General features: G+C 38.0%; 1 pseudogene; it reads left to right on the forward strand.

Annotated features, from left to right (window-relative positions):
• Positions 1-19,568, forward strand: part of LOC114023057 — a 35,366-nt pseudogene extending 15,798 nt beyond the window's left edge.
• Positions 19,569-19,981: the final 413 nt, after the last annotated feature.

Below are 19,981 nucleotides of genomic sequence, written 5' to 3' on the forward strand. Positions count from 1 at the left end.
CATATACATATACGTGAATACACATATATATGTTTGAGTGTCCAGAAAAGTGAAGAAAATTAATTAGAAATTGTATACTTTTAGTGTTCCCTAAAGCAACAAATTTTTGCTCCTCATCATCTCCCCCATAACGACTTTAGGATTCAAGAAAAATTGGTTAACAGTATTTGACATAAATATACAATATACAGACATATTTATAATACACTTATATTCACATATATATACATGTGTATATTTATGTGCATGCACATATAAACATATTTTATGTATGTTATATGCATATATATGTGCATGCATGTACACATGTGTGTCTGAAGTCACCTGAACTCTGAAATCACCATGGGGGTAAAAGATGAGGAGCAAAAATTATTGCTTTAGAGAATTCTAGAATTATGCCATTTCCCCACTCATTTTTCTTTCCTTTCTTGACACTCAAACCCACTGAGTTATGTGTGCCAAGGAATTGATACACTGGATGAGGGAGTGTGACATGGCATGAGCCACCCACGGCTCACTACTGACAGCACTTCCCAGAACTATCTTTGGCTCTGAAAGACAACTACTACTGTCTTTGGAACCCTATATAAACATTGAGTAATCTTCACTGCATGCTTTGTTTCTGTTCTACCAACAGGAAAACTATGGAAAAAAGAAAATATTTCCAAGACCATGTGAGAAACTAGGCCAACTGTGGGGAAGAAGACATTTTCAACTTCCAGTCCCATTTTCATGCCCATTGATAATGTGTTTTGATTCTATGGTATTACAATACCATAGAATTAAGCACTGAACTGAATAGAGTCATAGAAAGAGCACTGAACCAGAAAGTATGGGTTCAAGTCTCAGCTCCTTCATTTTTACGTGTATGATCTTGGTAAAGTTATTTATGTTCTCTGTCAGTCTGATTATCTGTGATAGAAATGATATCTGTCATACCTCACAAGACTATCATGTTGGTCAAATGAGGTATTTTATGTTAAACTGTTTGGTAACAATAAACAGAAAATAAGATATGTACTTATTATAATCACATATAGTAAATAAGGACACAATTAAGTGAATTCTAGGAAGGGATTTCTAGCAATAATCATTTTGACTATTAAAGTAATCTGAAGAGGTTTAGACTTTGAACACTTAGAACTCCTGGGCTTTTTTCTTAAGCTGGCAGTTGAATTTTTTTTTTATGTGTTGTGTCCCCAGTTACAGTGGTAACTCCTTAAGAGGAAATATGTAGCTTTATCTCTTTGTGTCCCCAGCAGTTGGCACAGTTCTTGGGCTATAATGCTTTTTCATTCATTCATTCATCCATCCATTCATTCATTCATTCATTCAAAGTAATGCAAAGGTCTGATCCTGTCATCCTCCTACTCAATAAACTCCAGTGGCTATCGTCTCCAGGTTCAAATGCAAAATAGCATTCAAAGTGCTTCATAACCTAGCCCCCTCCTACCTTTCTAGTCTTCTTACACCTTACTCAACCCCACATACCCTTTGATCCAGTGACATTGTCCTCCTGGCTGTTCTATGTACAAAACACTCCTCTCAGCTCTGGGCATTTTCTCTGCCTGTCCCTTATTCCTGGAATGCCCAGGGCAGCTTCTCCTCTCCCTCAACCCCCTCCCCAAAATATACTGCTTACTGGTTAAGATTCAATTGGTGCCAAAGAGGAGAGGGTCATCCATCATTAACAGTATTGATTCAGTAGTGGGGAAAAGGGTGGTTTTTAGATCTAATACATTTGCTCACCCCACCCTTCAATTAGCTTAATCCCTTTTCTGATCTATAAAGCAAGCAGGAGACTTTAAACTTTATAAAGCTATAGGAATCAACATTTTTGATGATAAAAGTTATTACACAAGAATAAGCTTCTCAAAATCAATGAAATAAATTAGGTTCCCTGCTTAGCAGCATATGGCACTCTCAGAATCAAGTTCATATAATTATAATTCTGTTTATTAAAAAGAATTATGTAACAATATGGTTGATTTAGTCTGATGTGATTGGCTTCCCAATTTAATTGGACTATGCAATATACCCCGGAAAAATTAATTTAATTAGCTGATTCATTTGAGGGTGACGAGAAGCCCCTCTCCACACAGTCTGATAATCTTCTTAGAAGGTGTGTAAGTAAATAAGGAAAGCTCAAGAACAATTGGATACCTGCATGGCATATTAATTGAGGACACACACCAAGTGTCTGGTGGAAAAAAGCTAGAAAATGGTTCCATATCTATGCTGTCCAGAAAACCAGCAATTATAACTATGCTTCTAGTATTTTCTCCTTCCAATATTTTATTGTCTCCTTATAAAAGATATTAGTAGTTCCTCCTATAATTACTATTCCTCTATTTCCTTTGCTATAGTCATAGCCTACAATTAGCAAAAGCATGGTTCTAATGAGAAGAGTTTGGGTTTAATCCCAGTATGGGACAGGTAGCTTTATCTTTTTCAGTGGCCTTATTTTGTATGCCCTATTTCGTTTTGTAACTGTGTGTCATTGATCACAAGTGTTACAACAATGAAGAAAGTAGAGCAGTTAAGCCAGGAGAGCAGGAAGGTAGCAGCTAATGATGACCCAAGCTCATTCCTACTCTGAGGCTGCCTCTGGGCAGTTTACAAAAGCAGCTTGTCCAAGCCTCTGGGCTGGTTTTTCTTAAACTGAACTTCACATTCAGAATTGAATATGTTGACAGAAGGGAGACCAAGAGATCCAGGTGACACCTCTTTATGGCAGAGCAGTGATGCTCTCAGGAGTCTGGCTACCAGGCTGAACTTCCCTGTATGTCTGTGTTTGCCTTCCCCTCTGCTGTGTGTGTTCCTGGAGGAAATCCTATGCTGTGCTGTAAAGCTGGGCAGAAATGCCTTTGTGTTACAAGGCCGTTGACAGCTCTGGACTTGATACCTTCTGAGATCTTCCCAATTCTCTTGGGCATATCTGTTAGTTGTGTTAGGATCTTGACAAAAAGGGGAAGTTGATGCAAGTGTGGAGGAATTAAGACCAATCTGTCACTGAAACAACTTAATAGGCACAATCTAATGACTAATCCTTTCCCCTTATCTGAATTCCTGACACTCAGTAGAATGGAACTTCCTTAAAGGCACTTGTATTTGTATCCCAGTGCCTAGCATATTGCCTTTAAGTAAGTGATACAAATCTGCTTGTTCAGTGATTGATAGATTCTAGGTTTTCCCCCTCTAATCTGCTCTGCATATGTACCACAGCTACTTTAAACATGGTACACCCCAGCTTAAAAACTCCCCATTGTCTTCATAAGTGAAGACTAATTCACTAAGCCTGGAATTTGAAGCCTTCCAGAATCTGACCTCAATTTACCTGTTATGAGTTATCTTTAACATCACCTTTCTTAAAAAAAAAACAAAAAAACTATCTTTCACTCCATGTACTCTGACTCCAATGGACTACAACACATACAGACTCATGCACACATACACACACACACACACACACACACACACATTTCCATTTCCTTCATACATGTGAGAAAATGTTTGGAAAGAGGAGACTAAGATTCTAGTATACTCTGCAACTAACTCACTCTGTGACCTTGAGCAGGTCATTTAATCAATTTGGGCTGCAGTTTCCTCATCTCTAAAATGGGAGAGGAGGCAGAGAGGAAGGATAGAGTATAGATGTTCCCTAAGATTCATTATAATTCTAAGGGTTCATTAATATTTTCTATGCTTGACTTGTCCTTTCTCTCTGCCTTTCTATGCTTATAGAAATACCTTATAATACCCATCCATGCACATCTACTTGTTGAAATTCTAACAATCCTCCAATCCTTCAAGAGCCAACTCAAATGTTATTTCCTCCATAGAGACTTCTCTAATTCTTCCCCTTAACAGAGATCCTTCCATTTTAGGAGCCCTTATAGTAATTGCCTTATAGCTCCCATGCACTTAGCAATGTATTTGGTAACGCATCTATTTATGTGCATTACCTTCCTGTCCTACTATGTAATAAGCTTTTTTTGTGAGCAGGGCCTATGTCTTATTCATCTCTCAATTTTTTTTAGGGCCTAGAACAATGCATTGCATACAGTATTTAGTAAATATTGAGACATTTTGGCTTCTGCCCAGTAAAGAATTCAGCCCTTCTATCCCATGTACCTTTTCTTGCAAATTAATCCCATCTGAAAGACAGCTATATACAACTGGAGGGGGGGGGGTGTAGTCATAGAGTGAAGAATCCTTGGTTATCCAAGATGACACTGGGATTTTCAGTGGCCATCATGCTTGGAAATCTCACCCTCCTCATCTCTACTTCCCACCTTCCCTGGCTAACTTACAAATTCTAGCTAAAATCCCATCTTCTACAGGAAACCTTTCCTAGTTTCTCTTAGTGCTAGCTCCTTCGCTCTGTTGATTATCTCCAATTAATCCTGTGTATATCTTGGTTGTACAAAACTATTTGAACATTGTCTCTTCCCACTAGACTGTGAGCTCCTTGAGAACAGGAACTGTCTTTTGATTTTCTGTTATGTCCCCAGTGTTTACCACAGGGCTTGGCACAGAGTAGGTGCTTAATAAATGCTTGACTGACTTCACAAACCTTAATGCACTCAATAACTGGCTATTAGTATTATCTTAGTTTATCATAGTGTGTGGCAATGTGTTTCTAGTCCTCAGGCACCTAGCTTGTTAAAACTGTGCCAAAGGAGCTGTAGAACACAGCCTCCTACAACTGACCCTCGCTCTGCCTCTAACCCTGCCTCTTCAGAAGTCTCACTTCTAAAACAGACCTCTTTTCCCAGAAATACTTAAGTTACTGGGTTTTAGAAAAAAAAATCTTGAATTCTAGTTGGCCTTCACTGTACCTTCTCTAGTCCCTCAATAAATGGCAAAAACAAAATATCCCTAAGAGCAATGTTAAAGATCTGACCTCTCCCCATAAAAGCTGCTCTGAGGTTGAAATTCCAAATATAACACATCCTGTTGCACCTTGATATTGCAGCCCATATGGCGTGTGAGATAACACACTGTTCCAAGATGCTGTACTAACTAGGCAGAACAAGGGAAATGAAGGCCAGAGATTTACCCTTAGCTCTGTGCTTCCTAGCTTTGGTGTAGTTAGATCAGACTTGGACTGCAAAGCATTGATCTTTGGTGGTTTGGTTTCCTTTGTTATAGGAACAAAACTGTTTTTAAAAAAAAATAGAGAGAAAGGAAGAACAGAAAGCATTTCTATAATGAGCATTTAGGTGAATCTAGGTAGTCTGTATCTCACAAAAGGCTCATTTATCACTGCCTTGAAAATCCTTTAGACAGACCCAGCACTTTGTAAAGATTCTTTACCCTCTTGGTTTATACACTGAGCATGCCACCAAAGACTAGATGAAAGTTGTTAGGTTTGTTTTGTTTTTTTTTTTTCAGAATATAACGGTAGGGGGCAACAAAATGAAATGAACCTTCTATACCCTTCATTTACAATAGAGTGATATTTTATTTCATGGGAGAATCAAACAATTTATTTAGATATGATCATTGGTTTCTTAACACCAAAAAAAGACTACCTTGCCAAAATGTTTCAGAGAAATATACATGGTTAGGGAAGATGTAGAGATGATTCATTTATTTGATCCTTGTCACATAAACATTGAAAAGACAATAAATATTCTAACTTGGATCCTAAGGCAGCCAGTGCAGGTGGCCATGTAGAGTGATCGTCCAGCTTATTTTAAACCTCTTTTGAGGCTAGGAGGGAAAGGAGGGATGAAGTAAGGAGATGGGGAACTTGAAAGAGTCACCAAGTCTTTTAAAAAGCCAGAGCAAACAGTGAAGCAAGAAGGGTATTAGGGAATACCAGATAAGTTATAGAAATCCATTTTTATGATAACTCTTTGGAGGATTCTAGGTTGGAAGCAGCCCCAGAGTTTATTTAGTTTAGCCTCCTCTACTCTGATGTGGGAATCCCCCTACAATGTCTCTGAGAGAGATCATTCAAACTTTGGTCCCATTGATTTTGAGAGCTATAATTTTTTTAAGTTGTTTATTGAACTGACATCTACCTTCCTGTAACTGCTAGTTCTGGCTTCTCTAAGCGGTAAACAGTGAATCAATTCTGTCATCTGCATTATAGTCTTTCAAATATTTGAAGACAGTCATCATGTTCATACTAAATGTTTTGTTCCAGCTTGTATCCATAATGCCTTCAATCATATTTCATGTGACAATTTCCATAGCCTTCTCCATTCTAGTTGTCTTTTTTTTTTTTTTTTTGGTCATGTTCTACTTTATCAGTCTTCCTGTTAAAGTGTAATATCAGGGGCAGCTAGGTGGCACGGTGGATAGAGCACTGGCCCTGGAGTGAGGAGGAACTGAGTTCAAATCCTAACTCAAAGTCTTGACACTTACTAGCTGTGTGACCCTGGGCAAGTCACTTAACCCCATTGCCTAGCCCCCCCCCCAAAAAAAGGAATATCAAAAAGTGAAGAAACCATTGTACATGTGAGCCGACCAGTGGAAATTACGACAGCATTATTTCTTCTCTTGATTTGTTCTCCTGTAGATGTAGTAAAATATTAGCAACTATGTTGGCTTATATAATCCTGTACTATTTATTTTTTAATCCAAATACAGGACTTGGGATTTATTCCTATCATATCATTTTGTTAATTTTAAAGTTTTAGCTGAGACCATTTTCTGACACAAGTATAAGATCAACAGTCTTAAAAAGCAGCTCATTTCAGCCCCTGTTTTCACTTTTGACATATGCTGGATCAATACCCAGATGTCTAAGGGTAATCATCCAGTTCCTTAACCTACTTCACCACATTAGTCACATTTTTCTCATTTCTGCTCCCCTGGCCATGCAGATTTCTATCCCCACCACCCACATGAACCAACCTACACAGAGCTGGCATTCAGACTTTGGCAGAGGTGCTTGTAATCCAGAGCAAGCAGGTTTAGATGACGTATAACTCATGAGTACTAAGGGAATTAGCTTAAAAGAAAAACCCTTAAGCTTTTGGAAATTAACTTACAGAAGCTTCCGAGAAGGAGCAAAGAGTTGAATAAAGGAAAACAGAGCTTCTGAGACAAAGGCCCCCATAGCTTGAGGGCTCTGTTACACTATGAGGGTTGTTACATTTATAGTGGCCTGAGATACCCATCTAGAAACATGGAGGGGCAGCTAGGTGGAGCAGTGAATAGAGAACCAGTCCTGGAGTCAGAAGAACCTGAGTTCAAATCTGACCTCAGACACTTACTAGCTTGTGAACCTAGGAAAGTCACTTAACTCCAATTGCCTCTCAAAAAAAAAAAAAAAACAGGAGCATGGAAAAATTATTTCATTGGACAGCCCAGTCCAATGACACAGATTTCTGCCTTGCAAGCACGCCAACTACAATACACTAAAAAGTAAGCTTGGCTTCTTTTTTCAATGAAAAAACATGATGTAATAAGAAAATAATAACAATAGTTCATGTTTACATGATGCTTTATGACAGTGTGTTTTATCTAAATTAGCTTATTTGATCCTCCCAGTGGGGTAACTATCATTACCCATATTTTACAGGTAAGGAGACTCAAGCTTAGACTGGTTAAGTTGTAGTAGTCAATCAGTCAATGAACTAGCAATTATTAAGCATTTACTATGTGCAGACACATGATAAATGCTGAAGATACAAAGAAAAGCAAAAATCAGCTCCTGCTCTAAGGAGCTTACTTTCTGATGGAGGAGACGACATGAAAATAAATATGTACAAAAAATTAAATAGAGGATAAATTGAAGTTGTTTTACAAAAGGAAAGCACTCAAATTAAGGGAGATCAGGAAAGGTTTCCTGTAGAAGATGAGAATTTAACTTAAATTTGAAAGAAACAAGAGAAACTAGGAGGTGGAGATGAGGAGGGAGAGAGTTTCAGGTATGGGGGCCAGCCAGTGAAAATGCCTGGAGTTAGGAGATGGCATATCATGTGTGAAGAACAGCAAGGAGGCCAGAATCATAGAATTTAATTTTTCAGATGAGAAAGTTTAGACTCAGACAAGTTGTCACTAATAAGTGAGTCAATAAAGATTTGTTAAGCACTGTGCTAGTCCAAGATCACACAGCTAATAAGCGTCAGAGCTGAGAATCATGTTTTCTATCTCCAGATCCACTCTTCCATAGTCACACAGCTAACAAATATTAGAGCTCATGCTCCTTCCACTACACCATATGTTATATGTTCTTATTCCCACTTCTGGACACTCCTTTCTGTGATGGAAAATCAGGAATAACATCAGCTGATAATATTTGTTTAATGAGCACTTGACAAAATCTGACCAGCTTTCATTATCACTTACTTCTCCATTCTGGTACATGTTCATGTACAGAATCACCGAACACTACTTAGAAGAATACTCATCAGACATCTATTCTAACTCATACCTGAAAGGAATCTCCACCAAAATGTTTCTGATGTGGTCATCTAGCCTCTGCTTGTTAAATTCCAATGATGGTGAAATGACCATCTTATAAGGCAGCCCATTTCACTTTGGGTAACTTTTATTGATAGGAAAGTTTTCCTGACATCAAGTTAAATTAAACTCTATAACTTTCATCCATTGCTTCTGAGTCTACCCTATGGGGTTAAGTAAGACATGTCTAATCACTTTTCTACAGGAGTACCTTTTAAGATAGTCTAAGACAGTTACCATATCCTCCATGAATTTCTGTTCTCTAGGCTGAACCATCCCCAGTTTCACCAACAAATCTTCATATGACATGTGCTTAAGGCCCTTTACAATACTGGTTGCTCTGACTGTTCTCCATCTTGTTAACATCCATCTTGAACTATGGAATTTAGAACTGAGCACAATGCTCCAGATGGTGTCTGATCAGGACAGAATACTTAGGGATCATCTATTATCTTTTTTCTGGAAACTGTGACTTTTAATTCAGTCTAAGATTTTATGAGCTTTTTTAAATTCCACATCATGCTAGAATAGTACAGGCTATGTCTTTAAACTGACCCCACTAGGAGTGAACATCACCATTTACCACAATGGCAATATAAGAAGAAACCTACAACCAAACATTCAGACCAAAGTTGCACTTTCCCTGCCAGCCTCAACCAACTGTTTCCCTTCATTCACTCCACTCACTCTGACCACATACCTCAAATACATTGAGACTTACAATAAGTTGTTACTCATCTTAGCTATTTCCTACAGTTCCCATCACCCAGGTTGTTTCTTTCCTCTCTAATGTGTTGATCTCATAAAGTCTTTTCATCCCTTTGCAAATGACTCCTAAATCTACATACCCAGACCTAATTTCTCTCCTAAATTTCAGTCCTACATCATCAACCACTAACTGAACATCACCTGAATGACTCATGGCATCTCAGACTTGTCCAATATACAATGCATTTTCTTTCCCAACAAAACCAACCTCTTTCCCTAATATCTGTATTTCTACCAAGGATACTACCATCCTTTTAGATAACCAGGTTTGCAAAATCAGAGTCATCCTCGACTCTAGCCTCCAAAGGTTCAATCAAATTATGAGTTTTGTTGATTGTAACTCTATGCTATTTATCAGATCTATCCCTTTCTGTTTACTTTCATAACTCTTACTTTAACATAGCCCTTAATCATTTGCGTCTAGACTAATGCAATAATCTCCTGGCTTGTCTCCATGCCTTCAGAACTTTCTTCTCCAATGCATCTGCTGTAGTTGCAACTGATCTTCCTAAAGAACAGCTTCAGAAGTTTCCTATAGGATAAAATACAAACTCTTCTATTTGGCATTTAAAGCTTTCCACAATCTGGCTTCAGTCAATCTTTCCAAACTAATCACAAATTACTGGGCCCCTCCCTCACATGCACTCTCCATTTCAGCCAAACTAGCCACCTTGCTATTTCTTCTACATAACATTCTGTCTACAGCTTCTTTGCCTTGATACAAGCTGTTTCCCCTTCCTCATATGTCATCCCTCCTCACTCTTGCCTTGTAGAATCGATAGTTTCCATCAAGGTACTGTTCAGGTGACCTCCTATAGGAAGGGAAAGGAGTCCCTGAGAGTCAAGGAGAGATGTGCTGAGTAAGCAGGAAGTACCTGAAGGAGGTAACCTTCTCCCTTAGATGTCCTTTAACCCATTCTGAAATTCCTTTGTATTTATACTATATGTGTTTCATATTTACTTGACCTGTGTACACATTGTTCTCCTCTCACCTTAGAATATAAACTCCTTGAGGGTTGAGACTATTTTGTTTTTGTCTTTACAAATCCATCACCTAACAAAGTTCCAGACATATAGTAGACACTCAACAAATAGTTACTAAACTGAACTATAAAAACACCTTTTAGATATATTGACCAAATCCAAGAGAAAGCTCCTTGTTCCTATACACTTGTTTCCTCTGGAGCTGCTGTCCTGAATCTAGTCAAGATACTGTGAGTGGTGTGTGTGTGTGTGTGTGTGTGTGTGTGTGTGTGTGTGTGTGTGTGTGTGTGTGTGTTTAATTCAAATAGGGCTGATGATAATTCATCTTGTCCTGGTATCACTCCAACCTTACCAGAATGGGATTCAACATCCTGTCCTGGGAAGAACATGCCCCAGCTATCTAAGAACTGACAAGGCCCAACGACTGTTCTTCAGTTTATTCTCCATGTATTTGATGTACAGAAGTTGCATCCCTGCATGTGATCTTCCTCACTCTGTTTTGGGTGGTGTAATGGAAAAATAAGGGAACTGGGGATCAGGAGAGACTTAGATGCAAATAGCACCTCCAACATTTATTAGCGCTATAATGACGGGCAAGTCACATAACTTTTCCAAACTACCTCCACTCTCTCCCTCACACTGTAGTTAGGGGAATTGAATGAGATCATGTATGTAAAGACATAAATGCTAGCTGTCATCAATATCATCATTGTCACTATCATCACTGTTATTTTAAGGCTCATAGTTTACAGGGACTGGACCTGTGATTTCACTGATATAGGGAACTTCTAGATGAAGAAACACCCTCTATCAATGAAGTCCAGCATCTTCTCTCCAACTTAAAGTCCTTGGAGAATTGTTTGGAACCCAGAGAGGGTAAGTGACTTGTTTATGGTTAAACAGCCAGTCTGTTTCAGAGGTGGAACTTGAATCTGGGTCTTCTGGCTTCTGAGACCAGCTCGCTATTCACTGTAGCCAGGGGTGGGGAACCTGTGACCTCAAGGCCACAGATTCTCTACCCTGCACTATACTGTACTGCCTCTCAAAACTCATTAGATCCCTAAATAATTTCTATGGAGTAAATTAAGCCTTGGGGTAGTCTAGTGCAAGAATTTTGGATATGTACATGTGATGCCAAAGGAATAGATGAAAAATTAAAAATTCAATTAAAAGTAACTGGATGTTCAGAAAAGCAATGGAAAAATAAAAGCAAACCTCAGGGTTTACTAGAGTCAAACCCCTTTTTGGTGGACTTTCACCTTCCCTTCTCTGAAAGGGACCCCAGAAAAGGGGCAGAACTTAAGATTTCCTGGAGAGGCAGGAGACACCCTCCTTTTGATGATTTGTGCAATTCATGTGTTACGATATCACCTTGAATGGGTCTTCAGTGAGGGGTGAGGTCTGAGTTTGTTCCTCCACAGTCCATTCCACATCAGCATCTATCCCATTAGCACTCCACCATGCTGTGGCTTTTGTGACTCTACCTCCCAAAGATACTCAACATCATGCATCCCTTTCTCATTCTCTTCCTGCTGTGGTGATCATGGCCTGTTCTCCAAACAGTTTGCTCTCCTCTGCCATCATTCTCTAGCATTTATTTCTTTTCCCTAGGAGATGATGCCATTTCTTGAACAGTCACTCTCCCCCTCAAATAAGCTTCCAGGGCCAAAATGCCTCTAAATCTGTTGTTGGGCTAGACTGCTTTGGGGCCTTCCCACACTTTCTTCTCTTTCACTTGAATCCCACAGCTTCATTTACTACACAAAGGGTCACCTCAGGTAGTTCTCTATTCCTCTGGCTCTACTGAGTCTCTAAATTTCCCTCCCTCTCTCCGAGGTTGGGAGTAGGATGTGAGTAGGACTGGGACAGGTGGGTACTTCCTGTTTACTCAGCCTCTCTTACTGAATCTCAGGGTTCTGAGGGACCCCCTTCACTCCCTCTTCTCACTTGTCTTTCTATCAGGCCATGCAAATTAATTTAGAGGACCTGGAAAAGCCTCCTACAGAAGATGGCATTTAAGCTAAGTCCTAAAGGAACCTAGTAAATTACAAAGAGGTGAGGGGTCAATGCAAAGGAACAGAGATGGAAGATAGTGGAGTATCCTGTTCAAGGAACTGCCAGGAGGCCAGTGTAGATAGATTGCAGAATGTCTTGAAATAAAGACAGATTAAATCATTCTGTTGAAAAGGACTTGGATATTTGTACTGTCTGAAAAAATCCAAGGATAATACAACAGTGTAATAATAAATTAAATACAGGAAATGGTCTAGCATAGTAATATAATCTCCACACCTTGGCTTATTATGGAGGAGTGGGGAAAGGGAATATGTCTGTATGGTATGTTAATTAAGTTCCCAGTTGTTCCAACATTGGGAGGTGTTATGAATTGTACCAGAGAGAGGAAGATAATGTGCAGGCATGGAAAGGACTTTAGAATATTAAGATATAGGCAGAAAATACTAACACAGACAAGACAAACTTGTATATCTGTGAAGGAATAACCTAAATGAAAATAATTCAAAGGCAAGTAAATACTTAGAAACAGACAAGCAGAAACAACGGTAATGCTTCTTACCTTAGCATTTGAAAATTCTTCATAAGCAGTAATTGGGTTTTACAGAGGAAAATAAAAAAGCACAGAAAGGTTGTCAGAAAAAGCCACTGATCATTGAAGTTCAGGTAATAAGATGTACTGTCAGTAGCATTATATTCTAATATAGAGGAAAATGACATACATAATTTATTTGGTGGCAGTGGGTTGGATCCGGGACGAGTATATGAATTAAAGGCTGTGTATCAGGCTACGGGATACATAGTGTAGCTTATTCTGTCTCTGTTTCTCCTACCCTTGAGAGGCCCCCTGAAAAACTGGCAGCTCCTCATTAACATGTTCATAAATAACATCAATTTTAAATAACCTATAAATGAATTATCTACTTTCAATCTAGTTCAACAAATGCTCATTAAATGTCTGTTATGTAAAAGGTGGACTACTAGATAGAGGGCTGTAATTTCTTGGGTTTAAGTCCTAATTCTGATGCATATTAGCTATGTGATTGATTATGGGCAAGCCACTTAACCTCTCAGTGCCCCCAAGCAACTCTCTAAGACTATAATTTACAGATAAATGAATGATCTGCATCAATAAAAGGAATTTCTACACTGGAAATTCATCATACCAATAAAATCACACGACTGTACTTTTGTAAGACACTTTGCTAGACCCAGGATACAAAGGCAAAAGTGATAGAATCCTTGCTTTCAAAAAGCTTAGATTCTATTAGGTGAAGTAATGGACCATACATAGAGCAAAAGGTAATTTGACAAAGGCACAAGTGAGACTATGGGAAATTGGAAGAGATGACCTCTGAAATAAGACTTGAAGGAAGATAAGAATTCTGGGAGGCAGAATTGAGTGCATTGCAAACTTGGAGAATGATGTGATAATACAGAGGCAAGAAATGGAATGTCCAATTCAGAGAACCCAACTGGCCAGTTTAGCTGGAATGGCTAGTGTATGAAGAAGAGTAATGTGAAATAAGGCAGGAAAGATATGTTGAAATGGGATTGTGGAAGGCCTTAAATGCCAGGCTAAGGCATTTCTATATTAATTTGAATGCAATAGGGAGCCACTGAAGGTTTTTTAGGCCTCTATGCTCAAACTTGTACCTGAGGAAGATTACTTTGACAGCCATGTGGAGGATAAATTGCAAGGAGGAGAGATTTGAAGCAAGGATAACAAATAGGGGGTTATTATAATAATCTAGGCAAAAGATATTAAAGATCTCAACTTTGCCAATTACTAGCTATGTAACCTCAGACAAGTAACTTCACTTCTCTGCAACTATTTCCTCAACTGTAAAATGAGAGAGTTGGATCAGATTTTTTTTTAGCAATGAATTTACTATGAATGATGTTTGGCTTGAACTAGAATGGTGACCATGTGAGCAGAAAGAAGAAAGGGCTTTATGTATTATCTAGTATTTCTCCTTTACCACAACCCCCATCTCCTTATTCTTACCAGACCAGGGGTTCCTAATCTGGAACCTATGAACCATCAAGGGGTCCAGGGATGGGTTTCAGGGGGTCTGTGAACTTGCATGAGAATATATATATATATGCACATATATATTTCACTAGTCTTTTGGTTTCCATTATAATCTTGCATATTTTATTTTATGCATTTAAAAACATTCTGAAAGGGGTTGAGGTGGTAATAAGCTTCACCAGGTTGCCAAAGTGGTTCATGATATTAAAAAAAAAGGTTAAGAACCACTGTACCAATGAATTCCAAACAAATCCTAATTTACCAACAAGAGAGCTATGCTTAGACAGAGTTAAATGTGGTGGGATTATGTGAGTATATTTGAGTGCATGTGATTATGTGTGAGTGTGTATCTGTGTGAATGAGGTTGTACTAACTCTACACCAAAGCAAAGAGGGAAAAAAAATATTTAGTTCAGTATAAGTGATGCTAAATATCTGTATGTCTAAATATCTAGGCGTTTAGAGCAATGTAGATAAAACAGTCATTTGATTGGCTGGATTTCATCTGATTAAATTGACAAAGTATGGCATAATCAATGTGTTTGTGACAAATACATAGGCAAAATTACATATTGTTCAAGTGTTTAATCCCTCTAGTGATGAAGATCATGACCCAGCTCTGATTTTAGTAGAGTTGCTGTGGCCTATAATTTCATCAGTTCGCAACCAGTCTAGTGACAAATCTCTTGAACTTAGCTAGCTAGGCTTGTCCTTAACCTGCAGATACACAGTCTGTCACTAGACCCATTTTTTAAGCTTTTCCATCTTGGTAGAATCTGTCAGGGCTTTACTTCTCTGATACAGTCTTTGAAATCTCAGGGTCAGTATCTTTCTATGGAATTACTTATATATTAATATAATTATTTTTAAGTTTTGGTGGTTGAAATAAACCTGATTCAAAAAGGGAAGAAAAAAAAAAAGAAACCCCAGGGTTACCACCTCCACATAGCAATGAGACATTGGCATAGGACTTTGGTAATGTATGCTTTTGATTAAATAAAAAGATAACATAAAATTATTTGAGGATCTTAAATTTTTTGGGATTATCTTTGCTCTACTTCCTTTCATTTACATGGATAATTCAGAGTTCCCTGTAATTATTATTCCTTCTCACTGATAATAAATGTCTTTGTAAGTTATTATTTGGGTTCTATGGCACTTAAGTAGTACAAATTAGGGAAAAAAAATACAGCATAAACAGATATAAACTCTTCTAGAGAAGTTTACAATGAACTTCAGACAAGACCGATACTGATGATAATAACAAAAGCTGTGCCAGACACTGTGCTAAGCACTTTATACTTCTTATCTCATTTGATCTTCACAACAACCCTACAAAGTAGGTGCTATTGTTATCCCCATTTTATAGGTGAAGAAACTGAGGCAAACAGAAATTTAAATGAAATGCCCAGAATTACACAGCTAGCAAGTATCTGAGGCCAGATTTGAACTCAGGTCTTCTTGATTCCATAACTAGTTTTGTATCCACTGTACCATAAGATAATAATATGCAGTTTAGTCTTACCATGAGACAGCATTATAACATTATAACAAGATTTGCTCATCTTTTCTTGTGCTATTAATTTTAATTAAGAAAAAAATTATCTCTAACTCATGTAACTCCATACTGAATTGGAGCAAGCTATATATTATATTCCTAAGAATCATGTACAAATTATGTATAGAAATGGATATACATATAGATGATGTAGACCCACTATTTGGAAAGTAGTAGATTAATTAAGTTAGGTCCAGAGTAGACTCAGTTTGCCAAAGCCTAATTAGAGAAGTGTAATTCCAGAGTATCCATAATTTGAAGGATATTGGGAAAAACATAATCGATGTCAGGCCCCGTGAGACATGGTACATACATGATGCATAAACCTGATACCATTCTATACATTCAATGTTATTACTGAGGACATTGAGTATCTTTAAGGACTTAACATGAGAGGTTTATGAAAAAAAGACATTCAATACATGCACTTTATTCAATCTTAGAAACCTCTTCTAGGTAGGTAGATTGAGAATGAGTACCATGTGCTATAAATAGCTTAAATATGTTGTATGGGAAAAGGCCACAAGAAGCAAGTATAGATGGACATTTATTAATCAGGCTATTAATGATATTGGATATTTAGAGAAAGGTTTATACTCATGGAGGGTAGCCTTATGAAATCATGAAGAAGCATGCAGGCTTTTACAGATGATTTTCTATAGAAGGCTACATGTTCAGTCAGTCAACAAAGATAATCAAAAAGCACATATTAAATATTACATGTCAGCCACTAAGAAGATAAAGAAAGGAAAAAAAAAACAACTCTTGCCCTCATTTACAACATGTAAATAACTAGATATGTACAAAGTATCTAGAGTAGATGGAAGACAGTTTAAGAAGGGAAGGCATTAGTAGGTCAGGGGATTGAGAAAGACCTCCTGAAGATTAAATTTGACCTTGGTTTTGAAGGAAGCCAGGGAAACTGAAAGGTTGAGGTGAGTGGGCATTCCAGACATAGGACACAGCTAGTGACAATGGCAATGAGATGGGAGATAGAGTGTGTCATGTCCAAGGAACTTCAAGTAGACCAGTGTTGCTGGATCCTGGATTATAAGTACAGGGAAAAAGTACAAGAAGACTAAGCAGGTAGGAAGAGGTCGGGTTATAAGGAGCTTTAAATGCTAAATAGGGGAATTGATAATTTTGGAGAGAACGGTTTCAGTTGAATGATGCAGTCAAAATGAATGACTGGATGAACAAGCCTTTACTCTGTGTAAAGCACTATGCTAAATACTGGGGATACAAAATGAAAAGTAACAATCCCTGCCTTCAAGGAGCTTACCTTCTAATGGAGGAGACAACAGATATTTCAACTGCAAGTCATATGGAAAGATGCCATGGTCCTTTGGACTCAATGGAAAAACAAATGTAAATACCTCTTTTTTAATGTCATTGCTACTGATGAAATCATATCAGTATGGCATTGAATTATTTGACAGTGCCAAGGACTTTGTTGTCAAAAACTCTCTTTTCTGTTGTGGATGTAGCACCTACAGGAGTACTTTCTAAGCTGCATCTCCAGAGGGGTTTGCTTCCCAAAATAAGGGAGTGAGAGCACTGGGCTGTCAGCATTGCTGGTCCTAAGACTCTTGGGTTCAGCATCCTTGGCTATCTCCATCAAAGTAGGAGGGGAAATAGTGGTCAAGTTGGTATAGTATATATGTAGTGGTATAGTATATATACAGTATATATGTAGACAAGCTTTAGCTTGTCTAGTACATGATGCCTCCTTTCTCTCCCTTGGGGTGTCTAACTGCTTCAGGTAGGCTGTCTTACCTTCCCTGAAGCCAGATTGCACAGGATTTAGAGAAAGTTAAAAGACTGAGTGTTGATGGTTTTCTCTAGTAGTTTTGCCATGAAGGAAAGGAAAGGTATGGCTAGTGAGGATAGTCAGTCAACAAGCATTTATTAAGTACTTACTATGTGCCCCACACTGTGCTAAGTCTGGGAATACAAATATAAGCAAAAAGACAAAGAGTTCCTACCCTCAAGAAGCTTACATTCTAGTGAGAGAAGACAACCCATGAAAACTGGAAGCTGAATCAGGGTGTGGAGGAGGGGAGTAGGAAGGGAAGAAATACCAAGATGTGGGGCTGAGTCAGGAGAGTGAGGGATAGCTGGTCTGAGGCCTTCTCCAAAATGAAGGGTCCTAGAAGAGGGGACCAGTGGGAGAAGGAGTAGAATCAGGAAGCAGCTAAGTTATGATATTTAAGTCTGGAGAACTAGGGATGTCTGGCCTGGGGTAGTAGGATCAAAAGGAATTTTTTAAGGATGAGAGAGACATTGGTGTTAGGAGGCCATAGAGAGAAAGAGGCAAAGAATGAGAGAGAGAAAGGATTGGTCATGGAGGCAATCAGCTAAAGAAGTCAAGAAGAAAAGAGATCAGGTGTTCATCTAAATTGGCTTTGGTAAAAGAAAGGCCCTTTTCAAACAAGCCTGGAAGAAAGGAGAAGTGGAGGAAGGTCTAAATGATGGATGGTAGAAGGAAGAGTTCTTGGTAAAGGGCCTCAGTTTTTTCAAAGTATGATATGAAGTCCTCAGCTAAAAAGGTAGGGGGAGGGTATACCATGGGAGATTTAAAGAGAGACAAGAAAACAGTTCGGAAGGAATAAAATATTTACCTTGCTATGTTAGGAACTAGTTGAGATGATGATGGTGGTGAAGAAAAATAACTATAGCAATTATATTTATTATATAAAATAATTGTTATTTATAACTGTATTATTTATATTTGCTGATTTTTCTAATTATATTATCTATATTTATAATATAATTCTTTATATTGTATATAATATAATACTATAGCAATAATTATTAATGATAATGATAACTAGTATTTATATAGAGCTTTAAGGTTGGCAAAATATTTTACAAATATCTCATTTTATCCTCAAAATAACTCTGGGAAGTAGAACAATTGTGTACCCAATCAGCACAGTTTTGTGATTTCTTCTAGTTCTGTTTTGCAGCACATGGATAGTAGTGAAGATAAAAGATGGTGGTTGCCAAGATATATCCATCAACAGAACAAGGAAGTGAGAGTGTAAAAAAGGGTAGTTTTGTTGATTGACCAAGAGGTCAAGATAAGAAGGGAAGGGGAAAAAAGCTTAGTCTATGCAGAGATCATGGACTGGAAAAGAACAGAAAGGGTAGAGTTCATAGTGAACTTCAAGAAAGAGGGATATGGATTGTAGAGCATAGGAAAAGATGGAGTAATGAGAGATTATGATCAAATAAAATAATTTTGAACTTTGTAAACAAAGAAGTGGAAACTAGTGATTGATGGCAGGATCGAGGATATGCCTATTTCTGTGACTAACAGAGGCAGACTGGAGGAGCTCAGTAAGTAGATTGAAGAACTAGGAAATTAGGGGATTTCAGGAAATATCTATATATATGTTCAAGTTCCCTATTAGGAAGTCAGAATATGTGGAGGAGAGAGAGACTGGGAGACACTTAAATCACTGAGGAAGGATGGAGAATGTCTTTGGAGTTGATTAATTACAGCCAGTGATAAATTTAGATAGCATGAACCTCAATGGTAAAAAGATTTATTAGTGAAGATGCCAGAGAAAGAGTCTGGAATTTGCAATAGATACTAAAGAGTACCCCAACCAGTGAACTAAGAAGAGAAGAGTAACCAGAATTAGAAAGGAACTAGTATCAGAAAGGAACCAGGTCTCAGTGAAGGCCAGAAGAGGGAAGAAGTCCTAAAAATTTGAACCCTGATGACCTTTTAGCCAACATTCCAGGTGGGATGCTGCAGCCAGCCAGTCCTGAAGAATAGCCCTGGAGAAGCCAGGGACTCAAGTCCAAGGGGACATTTGGATTTGGAAAGCTCTATATAAATTCTATCATTGTTATTAATAATTATTATTATAGTGTCACATTATTATATATAATATATTATAAATAAAAATAATAGAAATAGAAATATCAACAAATATAAATAATACAATTATGTAGTGAGATATTCTGAGTAGGGTTGAGGTGAATAGTCATGAAGAAGTGACCAGTTATAGATGGGGAATGTAGTTTGTGCACTGGCAACCCGGGGTTCAGCATCACTGGGATGGGGTAGATATAAGGGTGTGGAAGTGTGCTGACCATTAACTGTGTTAACCAATGTATTCCTAGACTCACTCCTTAAGGGAACTGAAGGAGGTGTGAGATTAAACTTCACATGTCCTCCCATGAGAT

The sequence above is a fragment of the Vombatus ursinus genome, unplaced genomic scaffold (genome assembly GCF_900497805.2).
Source record: "Vombatus ursinus unplaced genomic scaffold, bare-nosed wombat genome assembly UNPS02014816.1, whole genome shotgun sequence".
In the NCBI taxonomy this organism is placed as follows: Eukaryota; Metazoa; Chordata; class Mammalia; order Diprotodontia; family Vombatidae; genus Vombatus; species Vombatus ursinus.